At 39.7% G+C, this 23,215-nt stretch overlaps 1 pseudogene; it reads left to right on the forward strand.

Moving 5' to 3' along the window:
• Positions 1-2,726: 2,726 nt before the first annotated feature.
• On the forward strand, positions 2,727-3,836 carry LOC136157127 (elongation factor 1-alpha 1 pseudogene; annotated as a pseudogene).
• Positions 3,837-23,215: the final 19,379 nt, after the last annotated feature.

Raw genomic sequence — 23,215 nt, forward strand, 5'->3', positions numbered from 1 at the left:
TACTGACATTTCCAACTAAATTATATTCTCTAAATTGTTGCCTTAATGCTAAATAAATAAAGTTATGCTAATGTAGGGACTGATTACAGATTGAAATTAGCACAATTGCTTGTTATACAGTCTGCTAGGGTTAACATTTTTTAAAAACATAATTAATGGCCTTTGCTTACTGTCTCTGGTTATAGATCCTGCAGCTCATTTGCATTCTTTTGCAATATGCTGACAGTGCTAAATGTCTAAGAAGAAAGATCTCATCTGGAGGCAGAAAATGCATTTTGCACATCATGAAGTGAAAACTTGTTATGGTTTTAGGCCAGCATTAATAACAAAGATGACCAGAAAGAGAATGGATCAGAATGAAGCAAGAATCCGTTTTGGTTTTCAGTCTTGTGATCCGAGCCTTTTCTGGAGTCAATGTGAAATGTAATTGCTCTTTTGACCTCTATCTTCTCTCTCCCCAGGTCTGAGGAAGAGCTACACTGGTTGATTATTGCAGGAATGAAAGGCACTCTGACCTTGTCGACCAAGCGCCTTGCGGCTTTCAATGTTGCCCATTATACTGAAGGCAGGCAACTCCTGGAGAGAGGCGGAATCGACAGGAGAGCTGCTCCCTGGGCAACCTGCCAGAAAAGGCTTCGGCAGCCGCAGTTCAGACACGGCCAAACAGCTCAAGCAGCAAAGGAAACGGTTGGGGGAGGTGGGGGAGATGATGAAGGAAAGACAGAGTATATAAAAATATTGTCAGCACACAGTTTAAAGAGCTCTCAGGCATCTATGCTATAGGGCACCTTTTGCTAACACCGCCGCCCCTCATCATCTGCCTGAACTGAAAACCGACCTGGGAAGAAAGCAGCAACCAATGTAAGTGCAGCTACTCATTTCCTAAAATAGGCTGTCCCTCACTCCAAAGAGTTTCTGTGATAATATGCCTATGTAAATCAGAATGTACAGTGAGTTTCCAGCAAAAAGTGGGTCAGGGTATTTAGTTACAATAATTGTTCTAGATTATAAATTATTCTCTACCAACCTAGTTGGGTTATTTTTAGATTGCATGGTCCACAGAAGGATTAGGGTACAACAGGCTGGCTCCTTCCAGCTCTCTAGTTAAAGCCTGTGTCCTTTGCATCTCTGCTAGTTCTACTCCAATCAGCTCTAATCAACAAAATTTTATCAAGCATTTATTATGTGCTTCAGCACAGTGGGAGGATAAATGACATGCAAAGTGTGCCTATGAATTAAGGAGACTGGTCGACCAATCAAACGCAGAAGTGGTGCCATTTGCTTTGTCATTTCATTTCATTCATTGAGGGAAAGCACAGAGGCCCTGCTGTGAGGGACAGAGACATTGGTGTTAGGTTTTCTAGATTCTGACATCCATTTAAGTCTTACAGTAAGCTTTAGATTCATATTGTCAGCCCCACTTTAAGAAGAGAAGATTTACTATAGTAATAAAGGCTTTGGAGCCTGGAATTAGCCAGACTTGGGTTCAAAATCAATTTTCTTACTACTCAAAATCTGTGCAAAGTCGGGAAAAAAAAAAATCTCCCTATTTCTGGGCTTTGGCTGGCCTAGTTCCTATAGTGAAGGAGAGTAGATGGTACAAAGACCCTTTCCAGCTGTGTGGTGCTATAAGAAAGAATGTTCAGCAAGCACACATTCCAGATTTTCTGGGAGACCCCACCTCAAAATATTATGGCTCATTGTGCCTATAAAATTACTTATGCCCATCAATAGCTGAATCGCCATCACCTGATTTTTACATTGAAAGAAACATCAGAGGTATCAGGCAAAAGACTCATGCAAAAAGAATCATGCAAAAAACTGAGAAGAGTGGTGGTAAAAGATAAATTTCAAAGAAAGGTAAAATCGTGACCCTCATACAGATACAAAAATGAGTACATATTAAAGATTTGATTCTACTCTTTAATCAAAGACAGGACCGATGTTGTAACAGGTTCAAGAGAATCTGAAGAGACACATTTCAAGATCAGGAATATTGAAATGAGAATGCAAATAGAACAAATCTGGTTATTTTCCAGGGGGAGTGGAGAGAAATCAATTGAATCTCTACCAGACCGGGAAGCATTTGCATGTCTGTCAGTTACCTATAACATACAAGTTGTAAAATAGCTCAAGGACGATGAAGGCTAGAATCAGATAACAGGAAGGGTGTGCTGGGTACAGACAGTGCAGTTTCCCATGAAGCACACTTTTTTCCTACAATGGAAATAGCTTCATGTGAACTATGGCATTTCACTGTGATTTCTGGTTCTTCGCTGGCTGTCAGGGTAAGAGTCTCAGTCACGGCTTGGGTGTGAACAAGAGTCTCCTGGGAAATTCCAGATCAGAATCACACCTCCAAACTGTATCCAGGGTTCTAACAAATGTTCTAAACAATTAGATGGCTTCTTCAACTGCTTTTTGAGGTTGAAGTTATAACTGAAGGAGACCTAGAAATTCAGTTGTGTGCAGTATTTATAGATGCAGTATTTCTTCTTGCTCCTTTGAGGAGTCTTTTGTGACTTTTCTTGATGTGGTTTAAGGGTCATGAAACGGTTAAGTGTTTAGTTAAAGGCTAAGGAGCAATGTGAACAGAGAAGGCAAGGCAAAGTCAAAAGGAGAAAAATAGGGATTAAAGAAATAAAAAGAGAGAAGAAAGCTTTTTCACATTGGGTTTGGTGCCAGAACGCAGATGTCATGAAAACCACCACTAAACCTAAGCCACAATGAGAAAAGAATAGATTCATAACAACATGATCATCATTGGATATGTAGATTTGGGGAAGTCTACTATCTGATCTATAAATGAGTAGGGCTGACAAAAAAAAAACTATCAGAAAGTTTGAGGATTCTGATGAGAAGGGAAAGGGCTTCTTGAAGGAGGTCTGGGTCTTAGATAAGCTAAAAACTACAGGTGAGCTTGGTATCCCTTTTGATACCTCCCTATGGAAAGTGAAACCCAAAAAGTATTTTGTGACCATCACTGATGCCCAAAGACACAGGGACTTTATCAAAAACATGATTTTGGGCAATCTCTGTCTGACTGTGCTGTCCTGATTGTTGCTGCTGGTGTTGGTGAATTTGTAGCAGGGATCCCCAAGAACAGGCAGACCTGTGAGTCTGCTTTTCTGACTCCCACACTAGGTATGAAACAACAAATTGTTAATGTCAACAAAATGGATCCCACTGAGCTACTCTATGGCCAGAAGTGATACAAGGACATCATAAAGGAAGTCAGAACCACATTAAGAAAACCTGGCTCAACACCAACGCCGCAGCAGTTGTGCCAGTTTCCTCTGGGATAGTGACAACATGCTGGAACAAAATGCTAACATGCCTGTGAAGTCACCTGTGAAGATGGCAGGGCCAGTGGACCCACGCTGCCTGAGGCTTGGGATTGCATCCTGCTACCAACTCATCCAAGTGACAAGCCCTTGCCTCTGCCCCTCTAGGACATCTGCAAAGTTGGGAGTATTGGCGTTGTCCCTGTAGGCTGAGTGGAAGTGACTGGTGTTCTCAACCCTAGCATGGTAGTCACCTTTGCTCCAATCAACTGAAGTCAAATCTGTTGAAATGCACCATGAAGCTTTGAGTGAAGCTCTTCCTGGGGACAATGTGCACTTCAATGTCAAGAATGTGTCTGGCAAAGATATTTGTCAAGGCGATTTGTCTGGTGGGACAGCAAAAGTCATCCACCAATGGAAGCAGCTGTCTTCATGGCTTGGGTGATTATCCTTGACCATCCAGGCCAAATCAAGGCTGGCTACACACTGGTAATGAATTGTCACACATCTCACATTGCTTGCAAGTCTTTTTCCATCTTAATGTATTTTTAAAAACCCAATACTGTATAGTAAATATATTGAATTAAGAGAGAGATAGTTATTTCTAGTTCTGAAAGGAAAATTTGTGAAAATGCCAATTCAGGCTTTTAGTTCAGCAACTAAAATGAAATGTGAAGGAGAAAGAAAACATGAAATGTGGAGAACTTCATGGTGGTTCTAGGATGACTGTGAAAATCACTAGTGATTGAGAGCATGGTGCCAAAATCTCAGCCTCTGTAACGCTAGTGCCAAGTCAAATCTCAGAGACAGAATTTGGGGCAAAGTAGAAAAAAGCTTTATTGCTTTGCCAGGCAAAGGAAACACAGAGAGATCCTGCCCTGGAGATCTTTGTGTCCCAACTCGATGAGGACTTGAAGGACTTGATGAGGAGTTTTATAGCATGGTTTAAGGGTGTGGTTGCCTCAGGTGGTTTCTTGGCTGTTCTTCCCTTGATGAGAAATTTCTAATCTGTCCTTTTGAACTCGGGGAAGGTCATGGAGGCTATAGTCTTACCTGCAAGAAACGGGGGACCCAAAAAAAAACAACAGTTTCTGTGCCCAGGAGCCCGTATGACACCCCTCTTCACCCTGTGTTTCAAGCTAACATGGAGGAAGGATGGGTTAGGGTCAGACCACACTAGACCTTCTGTTTAGTAAAGCTTTATAACCTCCCGAGATACTATCCCAGAGTCACTCTTGAAATAAAATTTGAAGAAATTAGGTAACCCTCCTACTCAAAGAAGTTAACTCAAAATGGGAGGCAGCGTTATCTTGACCAAATCCTTTGAGAACTGTGGATACCAGGAAGGAGGGCCCGTGGATTTTTGACATGACAGTGCAGCTGAGCCAGCAAACTCCCGGTTGGCACGGTGATCAGTGTGATTGGGGGAGGCAGAAAGGGTTAAACCAACCAGCACCATGGAACAAATGAAAGAATGCTGCTTAAGCCTCTCTGCAGTCAAAGTTGCCCATAAATTGCTTGGTCCTACAGAATAGTTTCTTTCTTTTCATTGTTTTAACCTAGGGGATGAAGAAAAATAAATCAATGTCAGATTAAAAAAAAAAAAGTTTCTGGTAGCTCCACACAATATATTAAAAATGAAAATACTCTTTTGCTTGTAGGGAGGAGAGAAAGCCAATAATAAAACTTAGTGAGGCTTCCTTCTAATAGTACACATTGTTTAAAAGGAACTTTATAGCTATTATTCCTCCTGTGATCTCCCCCAAAGCTACAAAGTGTACAAAATCTACCCATATTGCATTGCTTTCTAGCTGTCATGTTTTTAATAGTATCATACACACTGTTCCAAATTTTGAAAAGCCCATTCAGTGATTTATACAAAAGCAAGTTACCAGAAATGGGCCCAGAGCACACTACTAAATATAGCAACACAATTACTGCCACGTAAATTATCTCCTCTACATAACATTAGAACAATGAGATAAAAGGTTTATCTTGACAAAGTCTGAATAAAGTAGAGGTGGAATTGATTCAGACTCTCCATAACTTCTCCATCCACAGACAGTGGTGGGGGGAGGGAGGAAGAGCTCCTCTAATTTCAGTATCAGCACGTCCTTCCTGTTCATTTGCATTTGGGGAGTTTTTCCACAGTGTATTCATTTGCTAGTGAGATAATGTGTCTCTGCGTGATCAGATAAGAGAGGGATAGAATTACTAATGATGAAAGGCAGGACAAGGGCAAGAAAGCAGAGCAGCCCTTCCTTTTCTCTCCTAATCTGGATGGATGTGAATTTCAGCCATCTCATTTTTTTTTTTTTTTCCTCATGATGATGGTGAGGCCCGTTTTCCAAAGCTAGGTTAAGACACTACAAATTGAGCCTTTTTTTTTTTTAAGTGCTATTCAAAGAAGGAATGTGATGTCATTGTGCTGACTGGCTGTTCTATTCCACTGTTTGTATGTACTTGTCACTTAATAAATTGAGGGCAGTTTAAATCAACTATCACTCAATAAGCATCAGCTGTTTTCCAGGTACTATGGAAATAACAACACAGAGGTCTTGTCCTTTTAAAAAAGAATTCTAAATAGGAAGAAAGCTTTAATTCACAGAAATGTTTAATGAAGAGAGTAGTGGGATGTTACTAGTAGCAGAGTCATCAGAGGAACAAACAAATTTAAATTAAATGAAAGATGTGGAGGTGATGTCTTATCGGGTACTGTCTTTGGGTTAATGTAGGGTTTACCCAGTGGCTCAGTGGACAGCAGTTCAGTATTCCCTAGGACAAGTCAAGGCTAGAAAGCCAGCAGTGGGCACTGGAGGTGGAAAACAGAACAGTCACTTTTGAGTTTGAGAGTCCCTGGCCTGAAAACTAGACTATTACCGTGGCCCTTGTTCTTCTTTACTGTAAGCTTCAAAAAGTCTCTAGAAAAGGAAAATTGTGTCCTTTTAGGAAAAATGTGAGAAAGCAACAGCATGATGATCAGCACTTCAATGATATAGGTAAAACAGAGACCCAGTTCAAACATTTTTACATAAGGAAGAGACCTGGGACACTTTTTAGAAGTAGCTTGTAAGTATGAAGTACCTAGTTGGCTGACCTGACTTGGGGAGGCTTAGCTCCCTTTCATCTATTGCCTGCTGCCCTTTGGGGCAAGTACTTCCCTAGGATAAGCGAGGTCTCTAGCGTGAGTAAAAAACACGCCAAATTTGAAGTTGCTCTGCTCTAGGTCACCCAGAAAGACCACAGCTGTGAGCTGGCTACTAACCCACTCTTGCTGCCCCATGCCAGCCCACAGAGGTTAAGCTTGTTACTGAAACTCACTGGGCTGACAATAACACCCTGGGCCTCGTCACCCACCGAAAGCAAAAGGGACTATGAAATAGCCACAGTCTCATAAGGAAAATAATATTTCTTTAGTGGAACATTGCTGTCCACAAAGGAAATGTCGCTCCTAAATGGGAGAATGTTTTCCAGGGCTATTTGTCTGGAAGGTGACAATGTTATAGCAATAATCCTAAAAATGAGAATGCAATTATGGAGAAATGGTTTGCAACTCTGCACCCCCATGTTCTTAACGTATTCATTTCCCCAAACTCTCAAAACATATCCCAAATTAAGACTAATGCACAAACTAAAGCAACACTGTACCACTGTCTTTCAACCCCAGACCCCCATTGTACTGATGGAATGAGTTAGAACGATGACAGAGGAGACAAAGAAGGGAATGGAGGGGAAATTGGCAAAGGTGGACTGGCTATGGACAGGAGGGGCAGTGATGGAAAATTACGTATCAGAGCTAATTCCTAAATTTCTGGGTGGAATGATGGTGTTTTCATTGAAATAGAAATTCTGCAGGATGACTATATTTGGAGGAGAAAGACCATCATGGAGAAGACTCAGAAAAGAGAAACATCCTAAAAAAGAGAGAAACAGGAATAACAGATAGAACCAGGACCCAGAGGAGATAGTTAGGAATCAATTCAGCATAGGAGTCGAAGGATTAACTTTAGAAAGAAAAAAGAGATACTCTTCCTCTAAACTAGGAAACATCTTGCTCTAAGTTGGGAAACTCCTTTCTTTAAACTCAGGGACTAACATGTACTGATGGCTTTGCAAAAACCTAGCATGAAGCTTCAGCACTTTCCCATGTGTTCAGAGGCTGTTAAAGAGAGCAGGCTAAAATCCTAGGACAGCCTTTATTCTCTACAGGACATGGATACTGGCTATGATATTTTTTTTTAAAGTTGTGATCAGATTAAAAAAGATGGATAACTTTGAGGGTATATATTGAGGAAGATGAAAGGAAAATGACTAAGGAAAAAAAGGAATGCCAGGTAGTATTGAGAGCTGGATATGCATAGGTCAAGATCTTAATTTTTTTAGACAAACTAAATGCCATGTAACATAATCCAGTGAATATATCAATTAGAATGGGGAAAAAATATTTTCTTCATTTTTAAAATGGTTATATTCTTTAAAGCTAGGCTGAAAAAGAACAGAGAAAAACAAAGTCACTGGCATATTTCTGCACCAGAGCTTGAACGTATGGAGGGTTCTTAAATCCGTGCCCTTCCAAGGTCAATAGGTTAAACACAAGCCTGCGTTACATGGGTTCAGAGTCCCTGCAGTGTTCCCAAAGGTTTAATCCTACAAATTAGCAACACTGGGAGACACAATTCTTGCCTAACTCCATGCACTCTCTTCACAGGTGTTTTATGAATCTCTGAAAGGTATGGTACACATGAATAATAGAAATCTAGTCAAATTTCCTGAAAATGTTCCATATTCTAGCAAAAATAGCTACAGCAAACTCTCATAACCCCGAGCTGAACAAGTGGCTCATTGAATTAACAAACACCTACTCCCTGCCCCCGCCATGTGAAGCACAGTACTGGGTCCTGGGAGGGGTGGATACTATGATGATGATGATGACTTACAGGGAGTTGGTGGAGGGCGGCATTGATGATTACAAGGTTTCCTCATGGGGGACTTCCTACGTACCAAATACTGTTCTAAGCTCCCTGCATGCATCCATCTCAGTAAGTGCTTATAACAATCTTGTCATGTGGCTCTAATCCCAGCAATACAGAAGTGGAAACTAAGCTGGTCTCTGTGTCTGCCTGAGGCTTAAGGTAGAAAAAGTCAAGCCTTGAGGAAAGGCCACTTGTCTTTCCCTTGCTTCTCCCACTCTTACTTTCAAAGTGGTAGCAGTGAAGTTGAACTCAGAAGTTACCAGGGAAATAAAGTGGACTTTTACATCAAGATTAGATATTGAGACAATAGACCAACTCTTTATTATCATATTAAATCCTATCAGATGAAATTATCTTGTCATAAAAATATATCTAGAAGTGTTACAAGCAGTCATGAAAAAATTATCTTTTGATGGTTGATTGTATTGGTTGATGGGTAACTGCTGAAGTCAGTTGGAAGCAGCCATATACACAAAACAATCTTTTTTTTCTTTTTTTAACTTTAAAATATGACAGAAGTGTGAGTGCTTCTAATGAGAACTTGGAAGTGTTTTTAAAAAAAAAATGTATGTTTGCAAGCATTCTAATAGGATAATTCATATTTCAAGTCTCTTTTAATTTAAAAAAGAGGAAATTATGTTTACTGGAAATATCCAGAAACATTGTATACTTAATGTCCTGTGATAGTTTTAGGAGATTTTCTATTATCAACATTTTTAAGAATCATTTCCATATTGGAATCATTCCTTCATTAAACCATCCATTGATCATTCCATTTAATTTCTTTTAACCCCACCAAAAACATGTCAGTTACCACTTGCACCTCAAGGATATATACAAATTTGTTATTACCATCTTTAGAGAAAAGCTTATAGATTTTTTAAGTGCATATGATAAGTTTATTAACATTATTTAAATAATGACACAACCAGTGTTGATTTGCTACCACTACCTTGGAAACGTTTAAACATTATTATAACTTAGCTCCACATTCCAGTTTTATCTCCAAAATTAATGCTTTTAAGCTCAATTTATGCCTGTCAACAAGTAATGATCAGAGATGTAAGCTGGCTCATAATCCAGAGGTACTAGGTTACAATGTGTTACCATGGAAACTGTGTTTTATTGCATTTTCTCTTCTTGATTTAAGGCATTTGACAATCACAGCAACTGTTTGCCAGTCTTCCCACATCATAAAAAATTCAAAAACACAAACAGCCAATATGGAAAAGAAAAGAAGTTGGCGGGGAGATGTCAGGGATCCTCTACTGTTCTTGGACCTCACTAGAAACAAAAAAGAAATGACAGCCTTATATTTAACATGGACCTTTTGTGAATAGTTTATCTCTCAGAAAGTCCAGGAGTGTTGGAAAATTCAATCAGTGGTTAGTCATAGAAAGGACCTGTCTGCCTGTGGTTCATTTTGTTTATTGCATCATATATCTTTTATGATCACTGGGACTTTAGCCTGAAACAGCATTTTCTTTAACAAAAGCCATGTTTCCGTTAACGTTGTTTATTGTATCTGAAACATTACTCTTTGAGTCACAGTACGTTTTCTATCGAGCAAAGGTCTGTAACCGAATCTTGCATGAATGTGTTTATTCAGAATCTAGAGTTTAAAAAAAAAAGAAAGAAAGATGCTGGTCCAGTTCATGTAACATTAATCACTTTGCAGTGTTCAGCTGAGGTCATTGCCACATTCCTAGCAGTATTAAGGCAAGTCAAGATTAATCACGTACGTTAAACCTTGGAAGGAGAGCACATGAAAGGGATCTCAAATTAGACATTTCTTAAAAAAGAAGCAACTGTGGCAAAATGGGCTAACTGCAACTTGACTTTACAATGCATTTGCTTTTACTACATGGGGTCAATACCACCTCTGTGAATCGGTAGTCATCCTTCTTCCTATTTCTGGAAGTTTATAGGTCAAATTTAAGGTCTTTCGGAGCATTCCAAATGAAGACTCATTCTCTAAACAATTTTTTAGTACATGCTAACCAGCAGGTAGTTCCAACCAGCTCAGAACTGTCCATACAAAGTGAAACCAGACATGGTCCTCCCTTTTCTGCTCCCTCCAAGGACTACTGATCCACCAGGGAGATGAGTAACAGATGTGCAGTGTGAGCAGAGTTTTGTGGAGTACAGAGGAGGGAATGATTCACTGTGATGGGACGTCAGAAGAGACTTTACTGACCTTAACTCTCCAAGGGGAGAAAGGTGAGCAAAGAAGTCCAGGTGGAGACCTGGTGAGCGTTCCCAGACTAATTAGTGATTTGATGGGAATGGAGCAAGATGCTTGTATGGATTAGATGAGGGGCGCAGCATAAGATGAGATTGTACAGAAAGTCAGAGCCAGACTGCAAAATCTCTGAATATGTGCTTCATTCTGAAAGCAATAAGAAGTCTTTGAAGAATTTTAAGTAGGAAAATGTAAAGAACCAAATTAAGTTAGAAACTGAATACAATTTGGGGTGAGGGCAGGTTGGATGGCGGGTTCATTAGTAAGAAATTAGAATCACTGTCGTCACAAAGGAGAATTCAGTCATCCATGAAAGTGATAACAGCTTATGTTTGGCCACAGAATGGAGAGAGACATGTATTATGAAACCAAATGTGACAGGAATAGTCACCTGAGTTCCTGAAGGGAGTCGAGGATGGATGATGGAGAAAAAAGAATCCAAGATGGTGCCAAGGGATCTATCTGGGTTGAATATGCAGATGGTAATGTCATTAGCCAAAGCATCCAAGGTCATGAAAACATTAAAATCGTGATTTTTATTAGGATGTTGTACATAGTACATAGCGCTGATGAATGATATTGGAACTGGATATGCTGATTTTGGGGATCATTAACTTATACCAAGTTAAGTCATAAGGGAAGATGAGAATGTCTAAGGGGAGAAAGTAAGAAAAGAAGGAAAGACAGTCTAAGAAAGACTTTCTGGGAGAGAAAGTATTTCTCAGTTCTGTAATAGTTTTCACATTCAGAAAAAAATGAGAGGCTTGAGGAATTTTTATGTTTTTCTCTATCTAAATAAATAGTAAACTTGGCATATAGAATAATGTCTAAGAGAGAAAATTTAAAAACAAATATTTGGTTAAAAATATTTTACCCCTGGTTGCATATGTGTGTGTATATATACATATATATATATAAAATGCAATCTGTATTTAAGATGCTAGTGAGCTCATATTTAGTAAGAAATGCTTCCTATAAGAGCCTAGTATTATTTTGAACCATTGCAACTTTAAATGTTTATAATATGCATATTTAAACCTGCTCTTATATTGTATGTGACAGATTCACATACTTCCCATGTCACCATTGTACACTTTCATTAAAGATTTATTTTTTAAAATATGTTTTATATTCCCATAAAAAGGCAAAATTAAATCATAAAAATACACACAAAATTAGTGTTTATAGTCTAACCACTAGTCTCACAAAAAACCATTAGAGTTGGTGGCTGTCTCCCGTGTTGAATAAGGAGAGAAGTTTCAGTTTTTGCTCATGGAGTTTCATATTTCAAGGACTGAATTTTTCTAACAACAGGGATGTAAAAAATGTGAAATACAAACAAGTTACCTTCTGGTAGAGGAGAGGGTTAAAACTGTATTCATCTATGCTCAGCCTCACCTTTATTAATATTGAAAATTCAAGAATTGGTTCTCATCCAGTATCAAGAAATCATTAGAAAATTTAGTACTATGCGTAGAACTCAGGAATACCATTTGGGGGTTTACTGAAATGTTTGGCATGAGGTCATCCTCCAGAAACCTACTGAGGGATAGAAAGTGTCGTCCAAAGACTCAGACCTTCTGAGCCCAAGGCAGGGTTCACTGTGCACCCCCCCCACACACACAGAGCTTCCCATTTGTCTGGATGCCTGCTGCGCCTTGCACAATATACTTGCACTGAAGACGTGGTGCCCTGGGCTTCTCAGAAAGGATCCAGGCTCCATCAGACCTGACTGCTGATGCCTCCAGACCGTTCTTCAACAACCTATAGGACCAGACCAACTTTTAGGGCCACATAGAGTTAATTTCTGCCTCTTTTGCCTAAGATGGTCCTCCTCCTCCTTCTTCCTCATCTTCTTCTTGCCATGCCACATGGCTTATGAGATTATAGTTCTCTGACCAGGGATTAAACCTGGCCACCGAGCAGTGAGAACACAGAGTCCTAACCACGTTACACCAGGGAATTCCCAAGTCTCCTCTTCTTATTTTAATCCCTATCAAAAATAAATAAATGCACGATTATCTGTGATCATGATTCCAGAGCTCACCATTCTTCCTGCCCCGCTGTGTTACCATTCTAGCTACTGCAGAGGAATCCTGCCCAGCAGTCCAAGAGCAGAAGGACTGGGACTACTCTTCAGCCTAAATCTTACATGATTTTCTGGAGATGTCTTTAAAAGGGTGGAAACAGACTTCTGAAAAAAGGTATTGCATTTTCTAGAAACTGAAAAAAGTGGGTCAAAGGCTTTTTCCAAATCTAGGGCAAACCTATTTTTTGGCTAAGGACTTTATAAGAGATTGCTCAATTTAACAAGCAAACCGCCTTGCCACATATCTAGTTCCTCTGAGAGAACTGTTCTCCCTGTTTGGATCATTGCTAAGTGTGTGATCATACATTTTTCACTCACATATAGTTTAACCTTGCCAATAGTTCTCTTGGGACACTTTGGGAGAATTAGTGTACATACTGGCAAGTGAATAGATGGTGCAGTTAGCAGACCTGAGTTGGAACCCCAGCTCCAACACTACTTCCTGTGAGGTTATGAGCAATTCTCTGAACCTCTCGCTAGCAATCGTTTATTTATTGCTGTGTAACAAAGCAGTTCAAAATTTAGTAGGCTAGAAGTAATAGCGCTTTTTTTTTTTTTTTTTGCTTATTATTGGATGAATCAGAAATTTGGACCAGGTTCCACTGGGGAGTTCTTTTTGGTCTCTCTTGGGGTCATGCATTCAGTTAAGTCAGACGGTGGCTCAAATGGGGCTGCCTCATCTCAGGTGTCTCATTTACACATTCATCTGGGGCACCTCCTTTCTTAGCCCCATTGTCATTCTAGCAGGCTAGCTTACACTTGTCCATGCAGTGGACTCAGAGTTGTAACCACCACCCAGAGAAAGCAAGCTTATGTAGAAGCACTTTCAAACCTCTGCTCATGTTTGTCATGTTCCATTTGCCAAAGAAAGTCTCATGGCCAAGCCCAAATTCAAAGAGTAAAGAAATGAACTCTACCTCTGGTTGGGAAGAAAGGCAAAGTCACTTTGCAGAAAAGCATGAGTTTGTGAATGGGAGGAATTATTATGGCCACCTTGCAAACAAACCCCATTTTTTACACTGTGAAATGGAAATAGTAATATATGGAATATAACATTATTGTGAAAACTAAATTTATTTCCTCCTCTTTGTTAGTTAAGTCATTAGGGCATAGAAATGGAAAAGTATGGGATAAGGTAAATTCAAATCCTGTTATGGAGGGTTCTAAATGGTTGACTGAGGTATTGGTTGATATTTAACTCATATAACAATGGAGTCTTTCTGATACATCATGCAAAAATTGAATGACATGATCTGAATTTCTTTAGGGAATGATCACTATTTAATATTATCTGCTTCATTTGTTTGTTTTCTTGTTTTATGATCTGATTCTGCATTCCATCTGACTCCATGGACTTGAGCACAGCAGACTTCCCTATCCTTCACTATCTCCCAGAGTTTGCTCAAACTCATTTCCAATGAGTTGGTGATACCATCCAACCATCTCATCCTCTGTTGCCCCCTTCTCTTATTGCCCTCAGTCTTTCATAGCATCAGGGTCCTTTCCCAGTCGGCTCTTCACACCAGGTGGCCAAAGTATTGGAGCTTTAGCTTCGGCATCAGACCTTCCAATGAATATTCAAGGGTAATTTCCTTTAGGATTGACTAGTTTGATCGCCTTGCTGTCCAAGGGACTCTCAAGAGTCTTCTTCAGAACCACAGTTTGAAAGTCTCAATTCTTCAGCACTTAACCTTCTTTATGGTCCAAATCTCACATTTGTACATAAATACTGGGAAAACCTTCCTGTTCAGAAAAAAGCTTCTTAGTAGAAAAGCTATGACAAACCTAGACTGTGTTGAAGAGCAGAGACATTACTCTGCCAATAAAGGTCCATATAGTCAAGGCTATGGTCTTTGCAGTGGTCATGTATGGATGTGAGACATGGACCATAAAGAAGGCGGAATGCCAAAGAATTGATGCCTTCGAACTGTGATGCTGGAGAAGACTCCTGAGAGTCCGTGGACAACAAAGACATCAAAGCAGTCAATCTTGAGGGAAATCAACCCTAAATACTTACTTGTTGGAAGGACTGATACTGAAGCTGAAACTCTAATATTTTTGCCATCTGATGCAAATAGCTGACTCATTGGAAAAGTCCCTAATGCTGGGAAAGATTGAGGGCAGAAGGAGAAGAGGGCGTCAGAGGATGAGATGGCTAGATGGCATCACCCATGCAATGGAATAGAGCTTGGGCAAACTTTGGGAGATGGTGAGGGACAAGGAAATCTGCCATGCTGCAGTTCATGGGGTCACAAAGAGTTGGACACAACTGGGCGACTGAACCACAACAAGTGGAAAAACCGTAGCTTTGACTGTATGGAGCTTTGTTGGCAAAGTGATGTCGCTACTTTTCAATATGCTGTCTAGGTTTGTCATAACTTTTCTTCCAAGGACCAAGTGTCTTAATTTCATGACTGCAGTCACTGTCCGCAGTGATTTTGGAGCCAAGAAAATAAAATCTGCCACTCACACACACGCTAGTAAAGTAATGCTCAAAATTCTCCAAGCCAAGCTTCAGCAATACGTAAACCGAGAACTTCCAGATGTTCAAGCTGGTTTTAGAAAAGGCAGAGGAATCAGAGATCAAATTGCCAATATCCTCTGGATCATCGAAAAAGCAAGAGAGTTCCAGAAAAACATCTATTTCTGTCTTATTGACTACGCCAAAGCCTTCAACTGTGTGGATCACAATAAACTGTGGAAAATTCTGAAGGAGATGGGAATACCAGACCACCTGACCTGCCTCTTGAGAAACCTGTATGCAGGTCAGGAAGCAACAGTTAGAACTGGACTTGGGACAACAGACTGGTTACAAATAGGAAAAGGAATACGTCAAGGTTGTATATTGTCACCCTGCTTATTTAACTTATATGCAGAGTACATCATGAGAAACACTGGGCTGGATGAAGCACAAGCTGGAATCAAGATTGCCGGGAGAAATATCAATAACCTCAGATATGCAGATGACACCACCCTTATGGCAGAAAGTGAAGAGGAACTAAAAAGCCTTTTGATGAAAGTGAAAGAGGAGAGTGAAAAAGTTGGCTTAAAGCTCAACATTCAGAAAACTAAGATCATGGCATCTGGTCCCATCACCTCATGGGAAATAGATGGGGAGACAGTGGAAACAGTGTCAGACTTTATTTTTTGGGGCTCCAAAATCACTGCACATTGTGACTGCAGCCATGAAATTAAAAGACCCTTACTCCTTGGCAGGAAAGATGACCAACCTATCTAGCATATTAAAAAGCAGAGACATTAGTTTGCCAACAAAGCTCTGTATTGTCAAGGCTATGGTTTTTCCAGTGGTCATGTAAGGATGTGAGAGTTGGACTGTGAAGAAAGCTGAGCGCCAAAAAATTGATGCTTTTGAACTGTGGTGTTGAAGAAGACTCTTGAGAGTCCCTTGGACTGCAAGGAGATCCAACCAGTCCTTCCTGAAGGAGATAAGTCCTGGGTGTTCATTGGAAGGACTGATGCTGAAGCTGAAACTCCAATACTTTGGCCACCTGATGCGAAGAGTTGACTCATTGGAAAAGACCCTGATGCTGGGAGGGATTGGGGGCAGGAGGAGAAGGGGACGACAGAGGATAAGATGGCTAGATGGCATCACCAACTTGATGGGCATGAGTTTGAGTAGACTCCGGGTGTTGGTGATGGACAGGGATGCCAGGCGTGCTGCGCTTCATGGGGTCGCAAAGAGTCGGACACGACTGAGTGACTGAACTGACTGACTGACTGACTGACTGACTGATTTGCTGTAAAGTGATAGGACCAGATGCCCTGATCTTAGTTTTTTGGCTGTTGAATTTTAAGCTGGCTTTTTCACTCTCCTCTTTCACCTCCATTAAGAGGTTCTTTGGTTCCTTTTCACTTTCTGCCATTAGGGTGGTATTGTTCGCCTATCTGAGATTGTTGATATTTCTCCCAGCATGAACAGTATAGTATACTCTGCATATGAGTTAAACAGGGTGACAAAATATAGCCTTTTGTTGTTGTTCATTCGCCAAGTCATGTCTGACCATTTGCGACCCCGTGGACTGCACCTTACCAGGCTTTCCTGTTCCTCATGATCTCCTGGAGTTTGCCCAAGTTCATGTTCATTGGTTTGGTGATACCATCCAACCAACTCATCCTCTGACACCCCCTTCTCCTTCTGCCTTCAATCTTTCCCAGCATCAGGGTATTTTCCAATGAGTTGGCTCTTTGCATCAGGTGGCCAAAGTGTTGGAGCTTCAGCATCAGTCCTTCCAGTGAGTGTTCAGGGTTGATTTCTTTTAAGATTGAGTGGTTTGATATCCTTGCTGTTCAAGGGATTCTTAGAAGTCTTCTCCAGCACCACGATTAGAAAGCATCAATTCTTTGGCATTCTGCCTTCTTTATGGTCCAGCTCTCACATCCCTACATGACTACTGGAAAGAGCATAAGCCTTGACTATATGGACCTTTGTTGGCAAAGGGATATCTTTGCTTTTTAGCCTTGATGTACTCCTTTCCTAATTTTGAACCAGTTCCATGTCCAGTTCTAACTGTTGCTCCTTGACCTGCATACAGGTTTCTCAAGAGGCAGGTAAGGTGGTCTGGCATTTCCATCTCTTTAAGAATTGTCCACAGTTTGTTGTGATCCACACAATCAAAGGCTTTAGCATAGTCAGTGAAGCAGAAGTAGACGTTTTGGAACTCTCTTGCTTTTTCTATGATCCAACGGATGTTGTCAATTTGATCTCTAGTTCCTCTGCCTTTTCTAAATCCATCTTGTATATCTGGAAGTTCTTGGTTCATATTCTGCTGAATCCAGGCTTGAAGGATTTTGAGCATTACCTTGCTAGCATGTGAAATGAGCACAATTGCATGGTAGTTTGAACACTCTTTGGCATTGCCCTTCTTTAGGATTGGAATGAAAATGACTTTTTCCAGTCCTGTTGCCATTGCTCAGTTTTCCAAATTTGCTGGCATATTGAGTGCAGCACTTTCACAGCATCATCTTTTAGGATTTGAAATAGGTCAACTGAAATTCCATCACCTCCACTAGCTTTGTTCATAGAAATGCTTCCTAAGGCCCATTTGACTTCACACTCCAGGATGTCTGGGTCGAGGTGAGTGATTACACAATCATGGTTACTCAGGTCATTAAGATCTTTTTTGTACAGTTCTTCTGTGTATTCTTGCCACCTCTTCTTAATCTCTTCTGCTTCTGTTAACTCCTTGCCACTTCTGTCCTTTATTGTGCCCATCTTTACATGAAATGTTTCCTTGGTATCTCTAATTTTCCTGAAGAGATCATTAGTCTTTCCCATCCTGTTATTTTCCTCTATTTCTTTGCATTGTTCTCTTAAGGCTTTCTCACCCTTCTTTGTTATTCTTTGAAACTCTGCATTCAATTGGGTATATCATTTCCTTTCTCCTTTTCCTTTCACTTCTTTTTTTTTTCCCTCAGTTATTTGTAAGGCCTCCTCAGACAAGCATTTTGCCTTCTTGCATTTGTTTTTCTTTAGGATGGTTTTGATCACGACCTCTTGTACAATGTTATGAACTTGCATCCATAGTTCCTGGGGCACTCTATTAGATCTAATCCCTTGAATCTATTTGTCACCTCCACTGTATAATCATAAGGGATTTGATTTAGGTCATACCTGAATGGCCTAGTGGTTTTCCCCCGCTTTCTTTAGTTTAAGCCTGAATTTTGCTATAAGGAGCTGATGATCTGAGCCATAGTCAGTTCCAGGTCTTGTTTTTGCTGACTGTATGGTGCTTCTCCATCTTAGGCTGCAAAGAATATAATCAATCTGGTTTTGGTGTTGACCATCTGGTGATGTCCATGTGTAGAGTCATCTCTTGCTTACAACCACCAATTTGCTGTGTTTATGAAATTATCTATTCTGGATATTTCATATAAGTGGAGTCATATATTATGTGACCTTTTGCGTCTAACTCCTTCCACTTAGCATGTTTTCAAGGCTCATTCACACTGTAACATATATCAGTATTTTGTTCTTTATTATAGCTGAATAATACTCCTATGTGTGAGTGTGTGTCTGTATATTTGTTTAGCCTTTCATTTGTTGAAGGATATCTGATTTTTCCCACCTTGTGGCTATTATGAACAGTGCCGCTATGAACATTTGTGCACATTTGTTTTCAATAGGTCTCAAATCCCATTTTGGAATTTGGAATGTAGGCAGTAATTTCTAGAGCATAAGCCTCATTTAGTTCTTGCCTGTTTGTGATTTTCTCCATATTTCTCATGCTCCAGGATTTCTGAGAGTCATTTAGAGTAGCTTAATGATCATACCTACTTAATAATCATAAAATTCTTAATTGAGTTGTTTATTCTATGGATTAATACAGCAGGTTCCAAATTTAATAGGGCTTGAGACAGAACAGGGAGTAGGCTGGAAGAGATTAAGGAGAAGAGGGGTAGGTGTAGCTAAAATGATGACTTTTTAAGAACATGCACATTATAAGATAATCAATTTACTCACCCAGTGATAAACCTCACGTTTCCCTCAGAAATGTTAGTAGCTGCCAATGCTCTCTGAATTAGGTACTTGGAACCCCCTGGTAGTACGTTCAGTGCCATCTCCAGTGTTAAAAAGTTTTAATTTGCAATTAGATATATATTAAGCCATTAAACTATCATTGCATTTTAATGATTTGAATCTATGAAAATATGTAAATTAGTAATGGCTTATTAAACTTTACAGTTTCGGGTTATCATACAAAAAAGGTCTGTACATATAAAATGTTAGAGAGAAAAATGTCTTTTGTGTATTTTATTACATCATCTTCAGCAGGGATGACAACAGTGGAAATGCTCGTGCAATTCATAATTTAAAAGAATAAATATATTCATGTTATGAATAGAAGCTATTTCCATGAAAGCCAAGTTCACATAGTTGCTTGGGTCTGAGCGTGTTATCTTGGTCCCTGGCACTCTATTTTGTGCTTTGGAAGGCTCTGCTCAATTCAAAACATAAATTTGGAAAAGACATCCTGACTGGAACCCTCTGAGAGCTTGTAGTTAGGGTGGTTACTTAAATATTATTTCCATAGCTACGCTGGCTTCTAGCCACAGCTGAAATGCATATCAACCAGCATAGTGTGAAAATGGGCAGGGAGGGGATAAAGAGAGGAGACAGAGGACACTAATTTTCCTCCTTCGGAGTAGGAGGTATAATGTCTTTATAAAGTAATAATTAAAAGAAAAACAATTACTGAAGCCTTATCTGGACCATGCAGCTGTACTTCCTCCTTTTGCATTAGCAGTGTTTCTAAGGTTATGACAAACCATGAAAATTGCATCTTTAGAGGAGTTTTATTCCTTTTCCTATGATTTGATTGAAACAGACAGCTACATTTTGTGTATATATAATTAGGCAGTAAAATAGGCTTTGAAGGCAGGTTTCCATTTAGTATGTGAGTCACACGCACAACAGCCTTTCATTCACCAGCCAAAGACTGATCTTTTTAATGCTTCAGCTCGCTCAACATGTTTTCTGAATGCTACATCTTGCACTGAGGGGGGAAGAAAAGGGAAAGAAAAAAACCCAGCCTTTCACCCATATTTCTTTCTTTTTTTCATCTTCTTTCCGAAGGGAAACAATCTGAAAAGCCAATCTAGGAAGTCTTTGGCGATTTAACCTTATGACAAACTGATTTTTATCGTCCTTCTTCCAGATTGTCGTCGGGCAGCAATGAATGCTGCGCCAGCTCCTGGCGTGTCTAATCCCTCTCATAAAAGGCCATTGTGGCAGTAAAACTGAGACCAATGGCTTTTTCATTCTCCACCTCTCAGCTCTCCAAAGTAATGGCACTGGGTCTCCTCCTTGTGTTTTTCTTTTCAGATGCATACTTTCTCCCTTTAACAAGGCTTTTTTTTTTTTTTTTTTTTTTAAAGAAAGGAGAGGGAATGAATGAGTGGGGAAGAAGGAATCCAATCCCATTTTCTTAGTGCCTTCTATGTGAGTGGTACAAGTGAATTTTTTTTCCTGAACTTGAATTAGGAAGAATTGAGATACAGCCTGTTTTTATGAAAGTGATTTTCCTCTGAGATTTTGAGCACAATGAGAACAACCCTGGGTGTGTTTTTTCTCGTAATAGAAATCAGGCTATCAACTGTGCATCCTCTTGCCTTATCTGATTGAAAAGCAGTCGCCTGTTAATCTCCATCCTTTCATCTCACTGTGTGCCATTTGCTATCTCCTGGGCTGTTCTGGCAAACCCAAAGATGGAGAGAAATAATATCAAGCTACTTGGCTGATTTAGGCAAGTGATAGTTTGTCTTTGTAGAATGCCTTTCATCTGAGGACCTCAAAGGGCTTGACAAACATTATCACATTGACAGGGCCCAGCTCCAACATAAAGGGCAGGGAACAGCCATAGTCATGTAAATCTAAGCTTCTAGAGTGATTAGTACCCTGGTAGCCAAGAGAGATAAACTAGGTCCTCATTTTTGATGTGAAATTCGATGTCCATACCGGAATTTCAATTTTCAATTCAGGCCTCACCACAAGATAAACCACTCAGTATTCAATTTACCTCCTGGGATGTCCCCCTGGGGAGTCTACTCCCCAAGATGAAGGGCTTTACATGACAGGCAGGTGTATATATTTCTTCAATTGGCCTAATCTAATAAAGCTGGACATGATTTATATGTGCAAAATGTTGCCATGTTAAATAATTCAGAATGAAACTGCCTTTTCTAGTTGTGCTACAAATAGATGTCAATCTGCATTTGATGGTGTCTGTATGCCGCAGGGACTCCGGACTGGCTGAAAGGGAATACATTCCTTCTGCTGGTTCTGAGAGAAAACACTCGAGACAGCACCCCTGACTGAGCTGATGTGATTTGGGCCCAAACCAAATGAAATCTTTCAAAGTGGACTTTTTTTGCTGGTTCTGTTTTTGTGATTAGAAGGAGCAGCTTCCTTTGAAGACGGTGGTACCCATCAGGATTTCCATGTGAATCTGATACAGAGACTTTTAAAAAAAATTTATTCTACTAAAGTATAGTTGATTTACAATGTTGTGCTGTTTTCCATTATGGTTTATCACAGGATATTATGCTATATGGTAGGACCTCATTGTTTATCCATCCTATATATAATAGTTTGCATCTGCTAATTCCAAACTCCCAATCCATCCCTCCCCCTTGGCAACCACAAGTTGATACAGAGGATTCTTATTGTAAGAGATGTATGTGTTTACGGTCAAGGCCCAGGTTGGGACAATCAGCATCTCTTTTTAACAGTCCCCTCTTTTTGCTGACTTTTTCTTTCCTATTCACAATTCTCCCTTCTTTCTACTTCACAATCTCTCTCCCCTTCACCACCTGATTCCCCTGAAGTGTGATTTTTGAAAAATTTTTTCATGAAAACCGTATCTAGAGCCACATTTTTATTGCAGCTTATCTCAAAGTCATTAACTTTGCATTCATCATTTCCGTGTTATCCATTCAGACATGTGGATCTATCTCATTAGAGCTCCACATTTCCCTAGCTTTAGGCTTCTGAACTTCAGAAGGTTTGCGTTTACATATAAAGTATTAATAGAACAAGCATTGTTTCCCAGTTACAGCCTTTTTGCTTGTGACAGTGAAATGGCTACATTATGAAAATGATCTGGCCAGTGTTGAGAATTTCTTGATAACTTCTGAATGCCAGCTTGTATTATCAGCTTAGCCTAATTTTATCAGTGATCAAACAAAGGAAAATGATGTCCTATGCCTTTAGTTGTAAAGTAGGGAGACCACAGCAGTTAGTTATTTCATCAAGTCTTACTGATGATTTCATCAGATCCTCAAATTCCAGCTGATTGGCTTCTCAGCTCTGTGCCCTGAAAGAGGCTGCAGCAAATGGTCAGGATGAAGTGGAAGATGCCCAGTGAGCCCTCCTCATATGCATCCTTTGGTCACATAGAACCAGGACATGATTTTTCTGGGGCTAGCCCTATTTTTAGATGGACAATGCTTAGTTAATATTCCCTTAAAGGCATTTTTGGTGCTTATTTTAAACCCAATTCAGAGGAGTATTCTACATTTAGGAAAGGAGATTGTCATTGATTCTTTAAGGAAGGATTAGGGGCAGTAAAAGAATTAAATTTCCTCCTGCCTCAATCATGATTCCTCATGTCATGCCCTTGTATTTCCTTTGTAGCATTTCTTAATATCTGAAATTATCATTTTTATTTACCTGTTTACTTTTATTTCTCAATTTCACTAGAATATAAGCTCCATTGACAGCAGGGACTTTGGTATTTATGACACATACACTTGGTGCCTTTAAGAGAGCTTGGCAACTCAATGGATGTTCAAATAATATTTGTTGAATGAATGAACATTGATAATATGGTGACTAGAAATAGTTCCTTGTAAAATCAACATTTGATAGATTTCTGACTCTATAATTCTATAAATATTTAACTGGTATAGAAATAACCTGATTACTTTGATTTCTTGTTGGGTATAAACATCAACCTGCTAGAATTAATTGCAAGCCAATGTCAACTTTCTACATCTATTGATCCTTTATCATATCTACACTAAAACGAAAAATTACATGCAAATGAGTGACACAGAATTGGTACAAGATGCTAATGTGAAGTTATAATTTTGAAATGAAGCTTAGATA

The sequence above is a fragment of the Muntiacus reevesi genome, chromosome 1, assembly GCF_963930625.1.
Source record: "Muntiacus reevesi chromosome 1, mMunRee1.1, whole genome shotgun sequence".
NCBI classification, from domain to species: domain Eukaryota; kingdom Metazoa; phylum Chordata; class Mammalia; order Artiodactyla; family Cervidae; genus Muntiacus; species Muntiacus reevesi.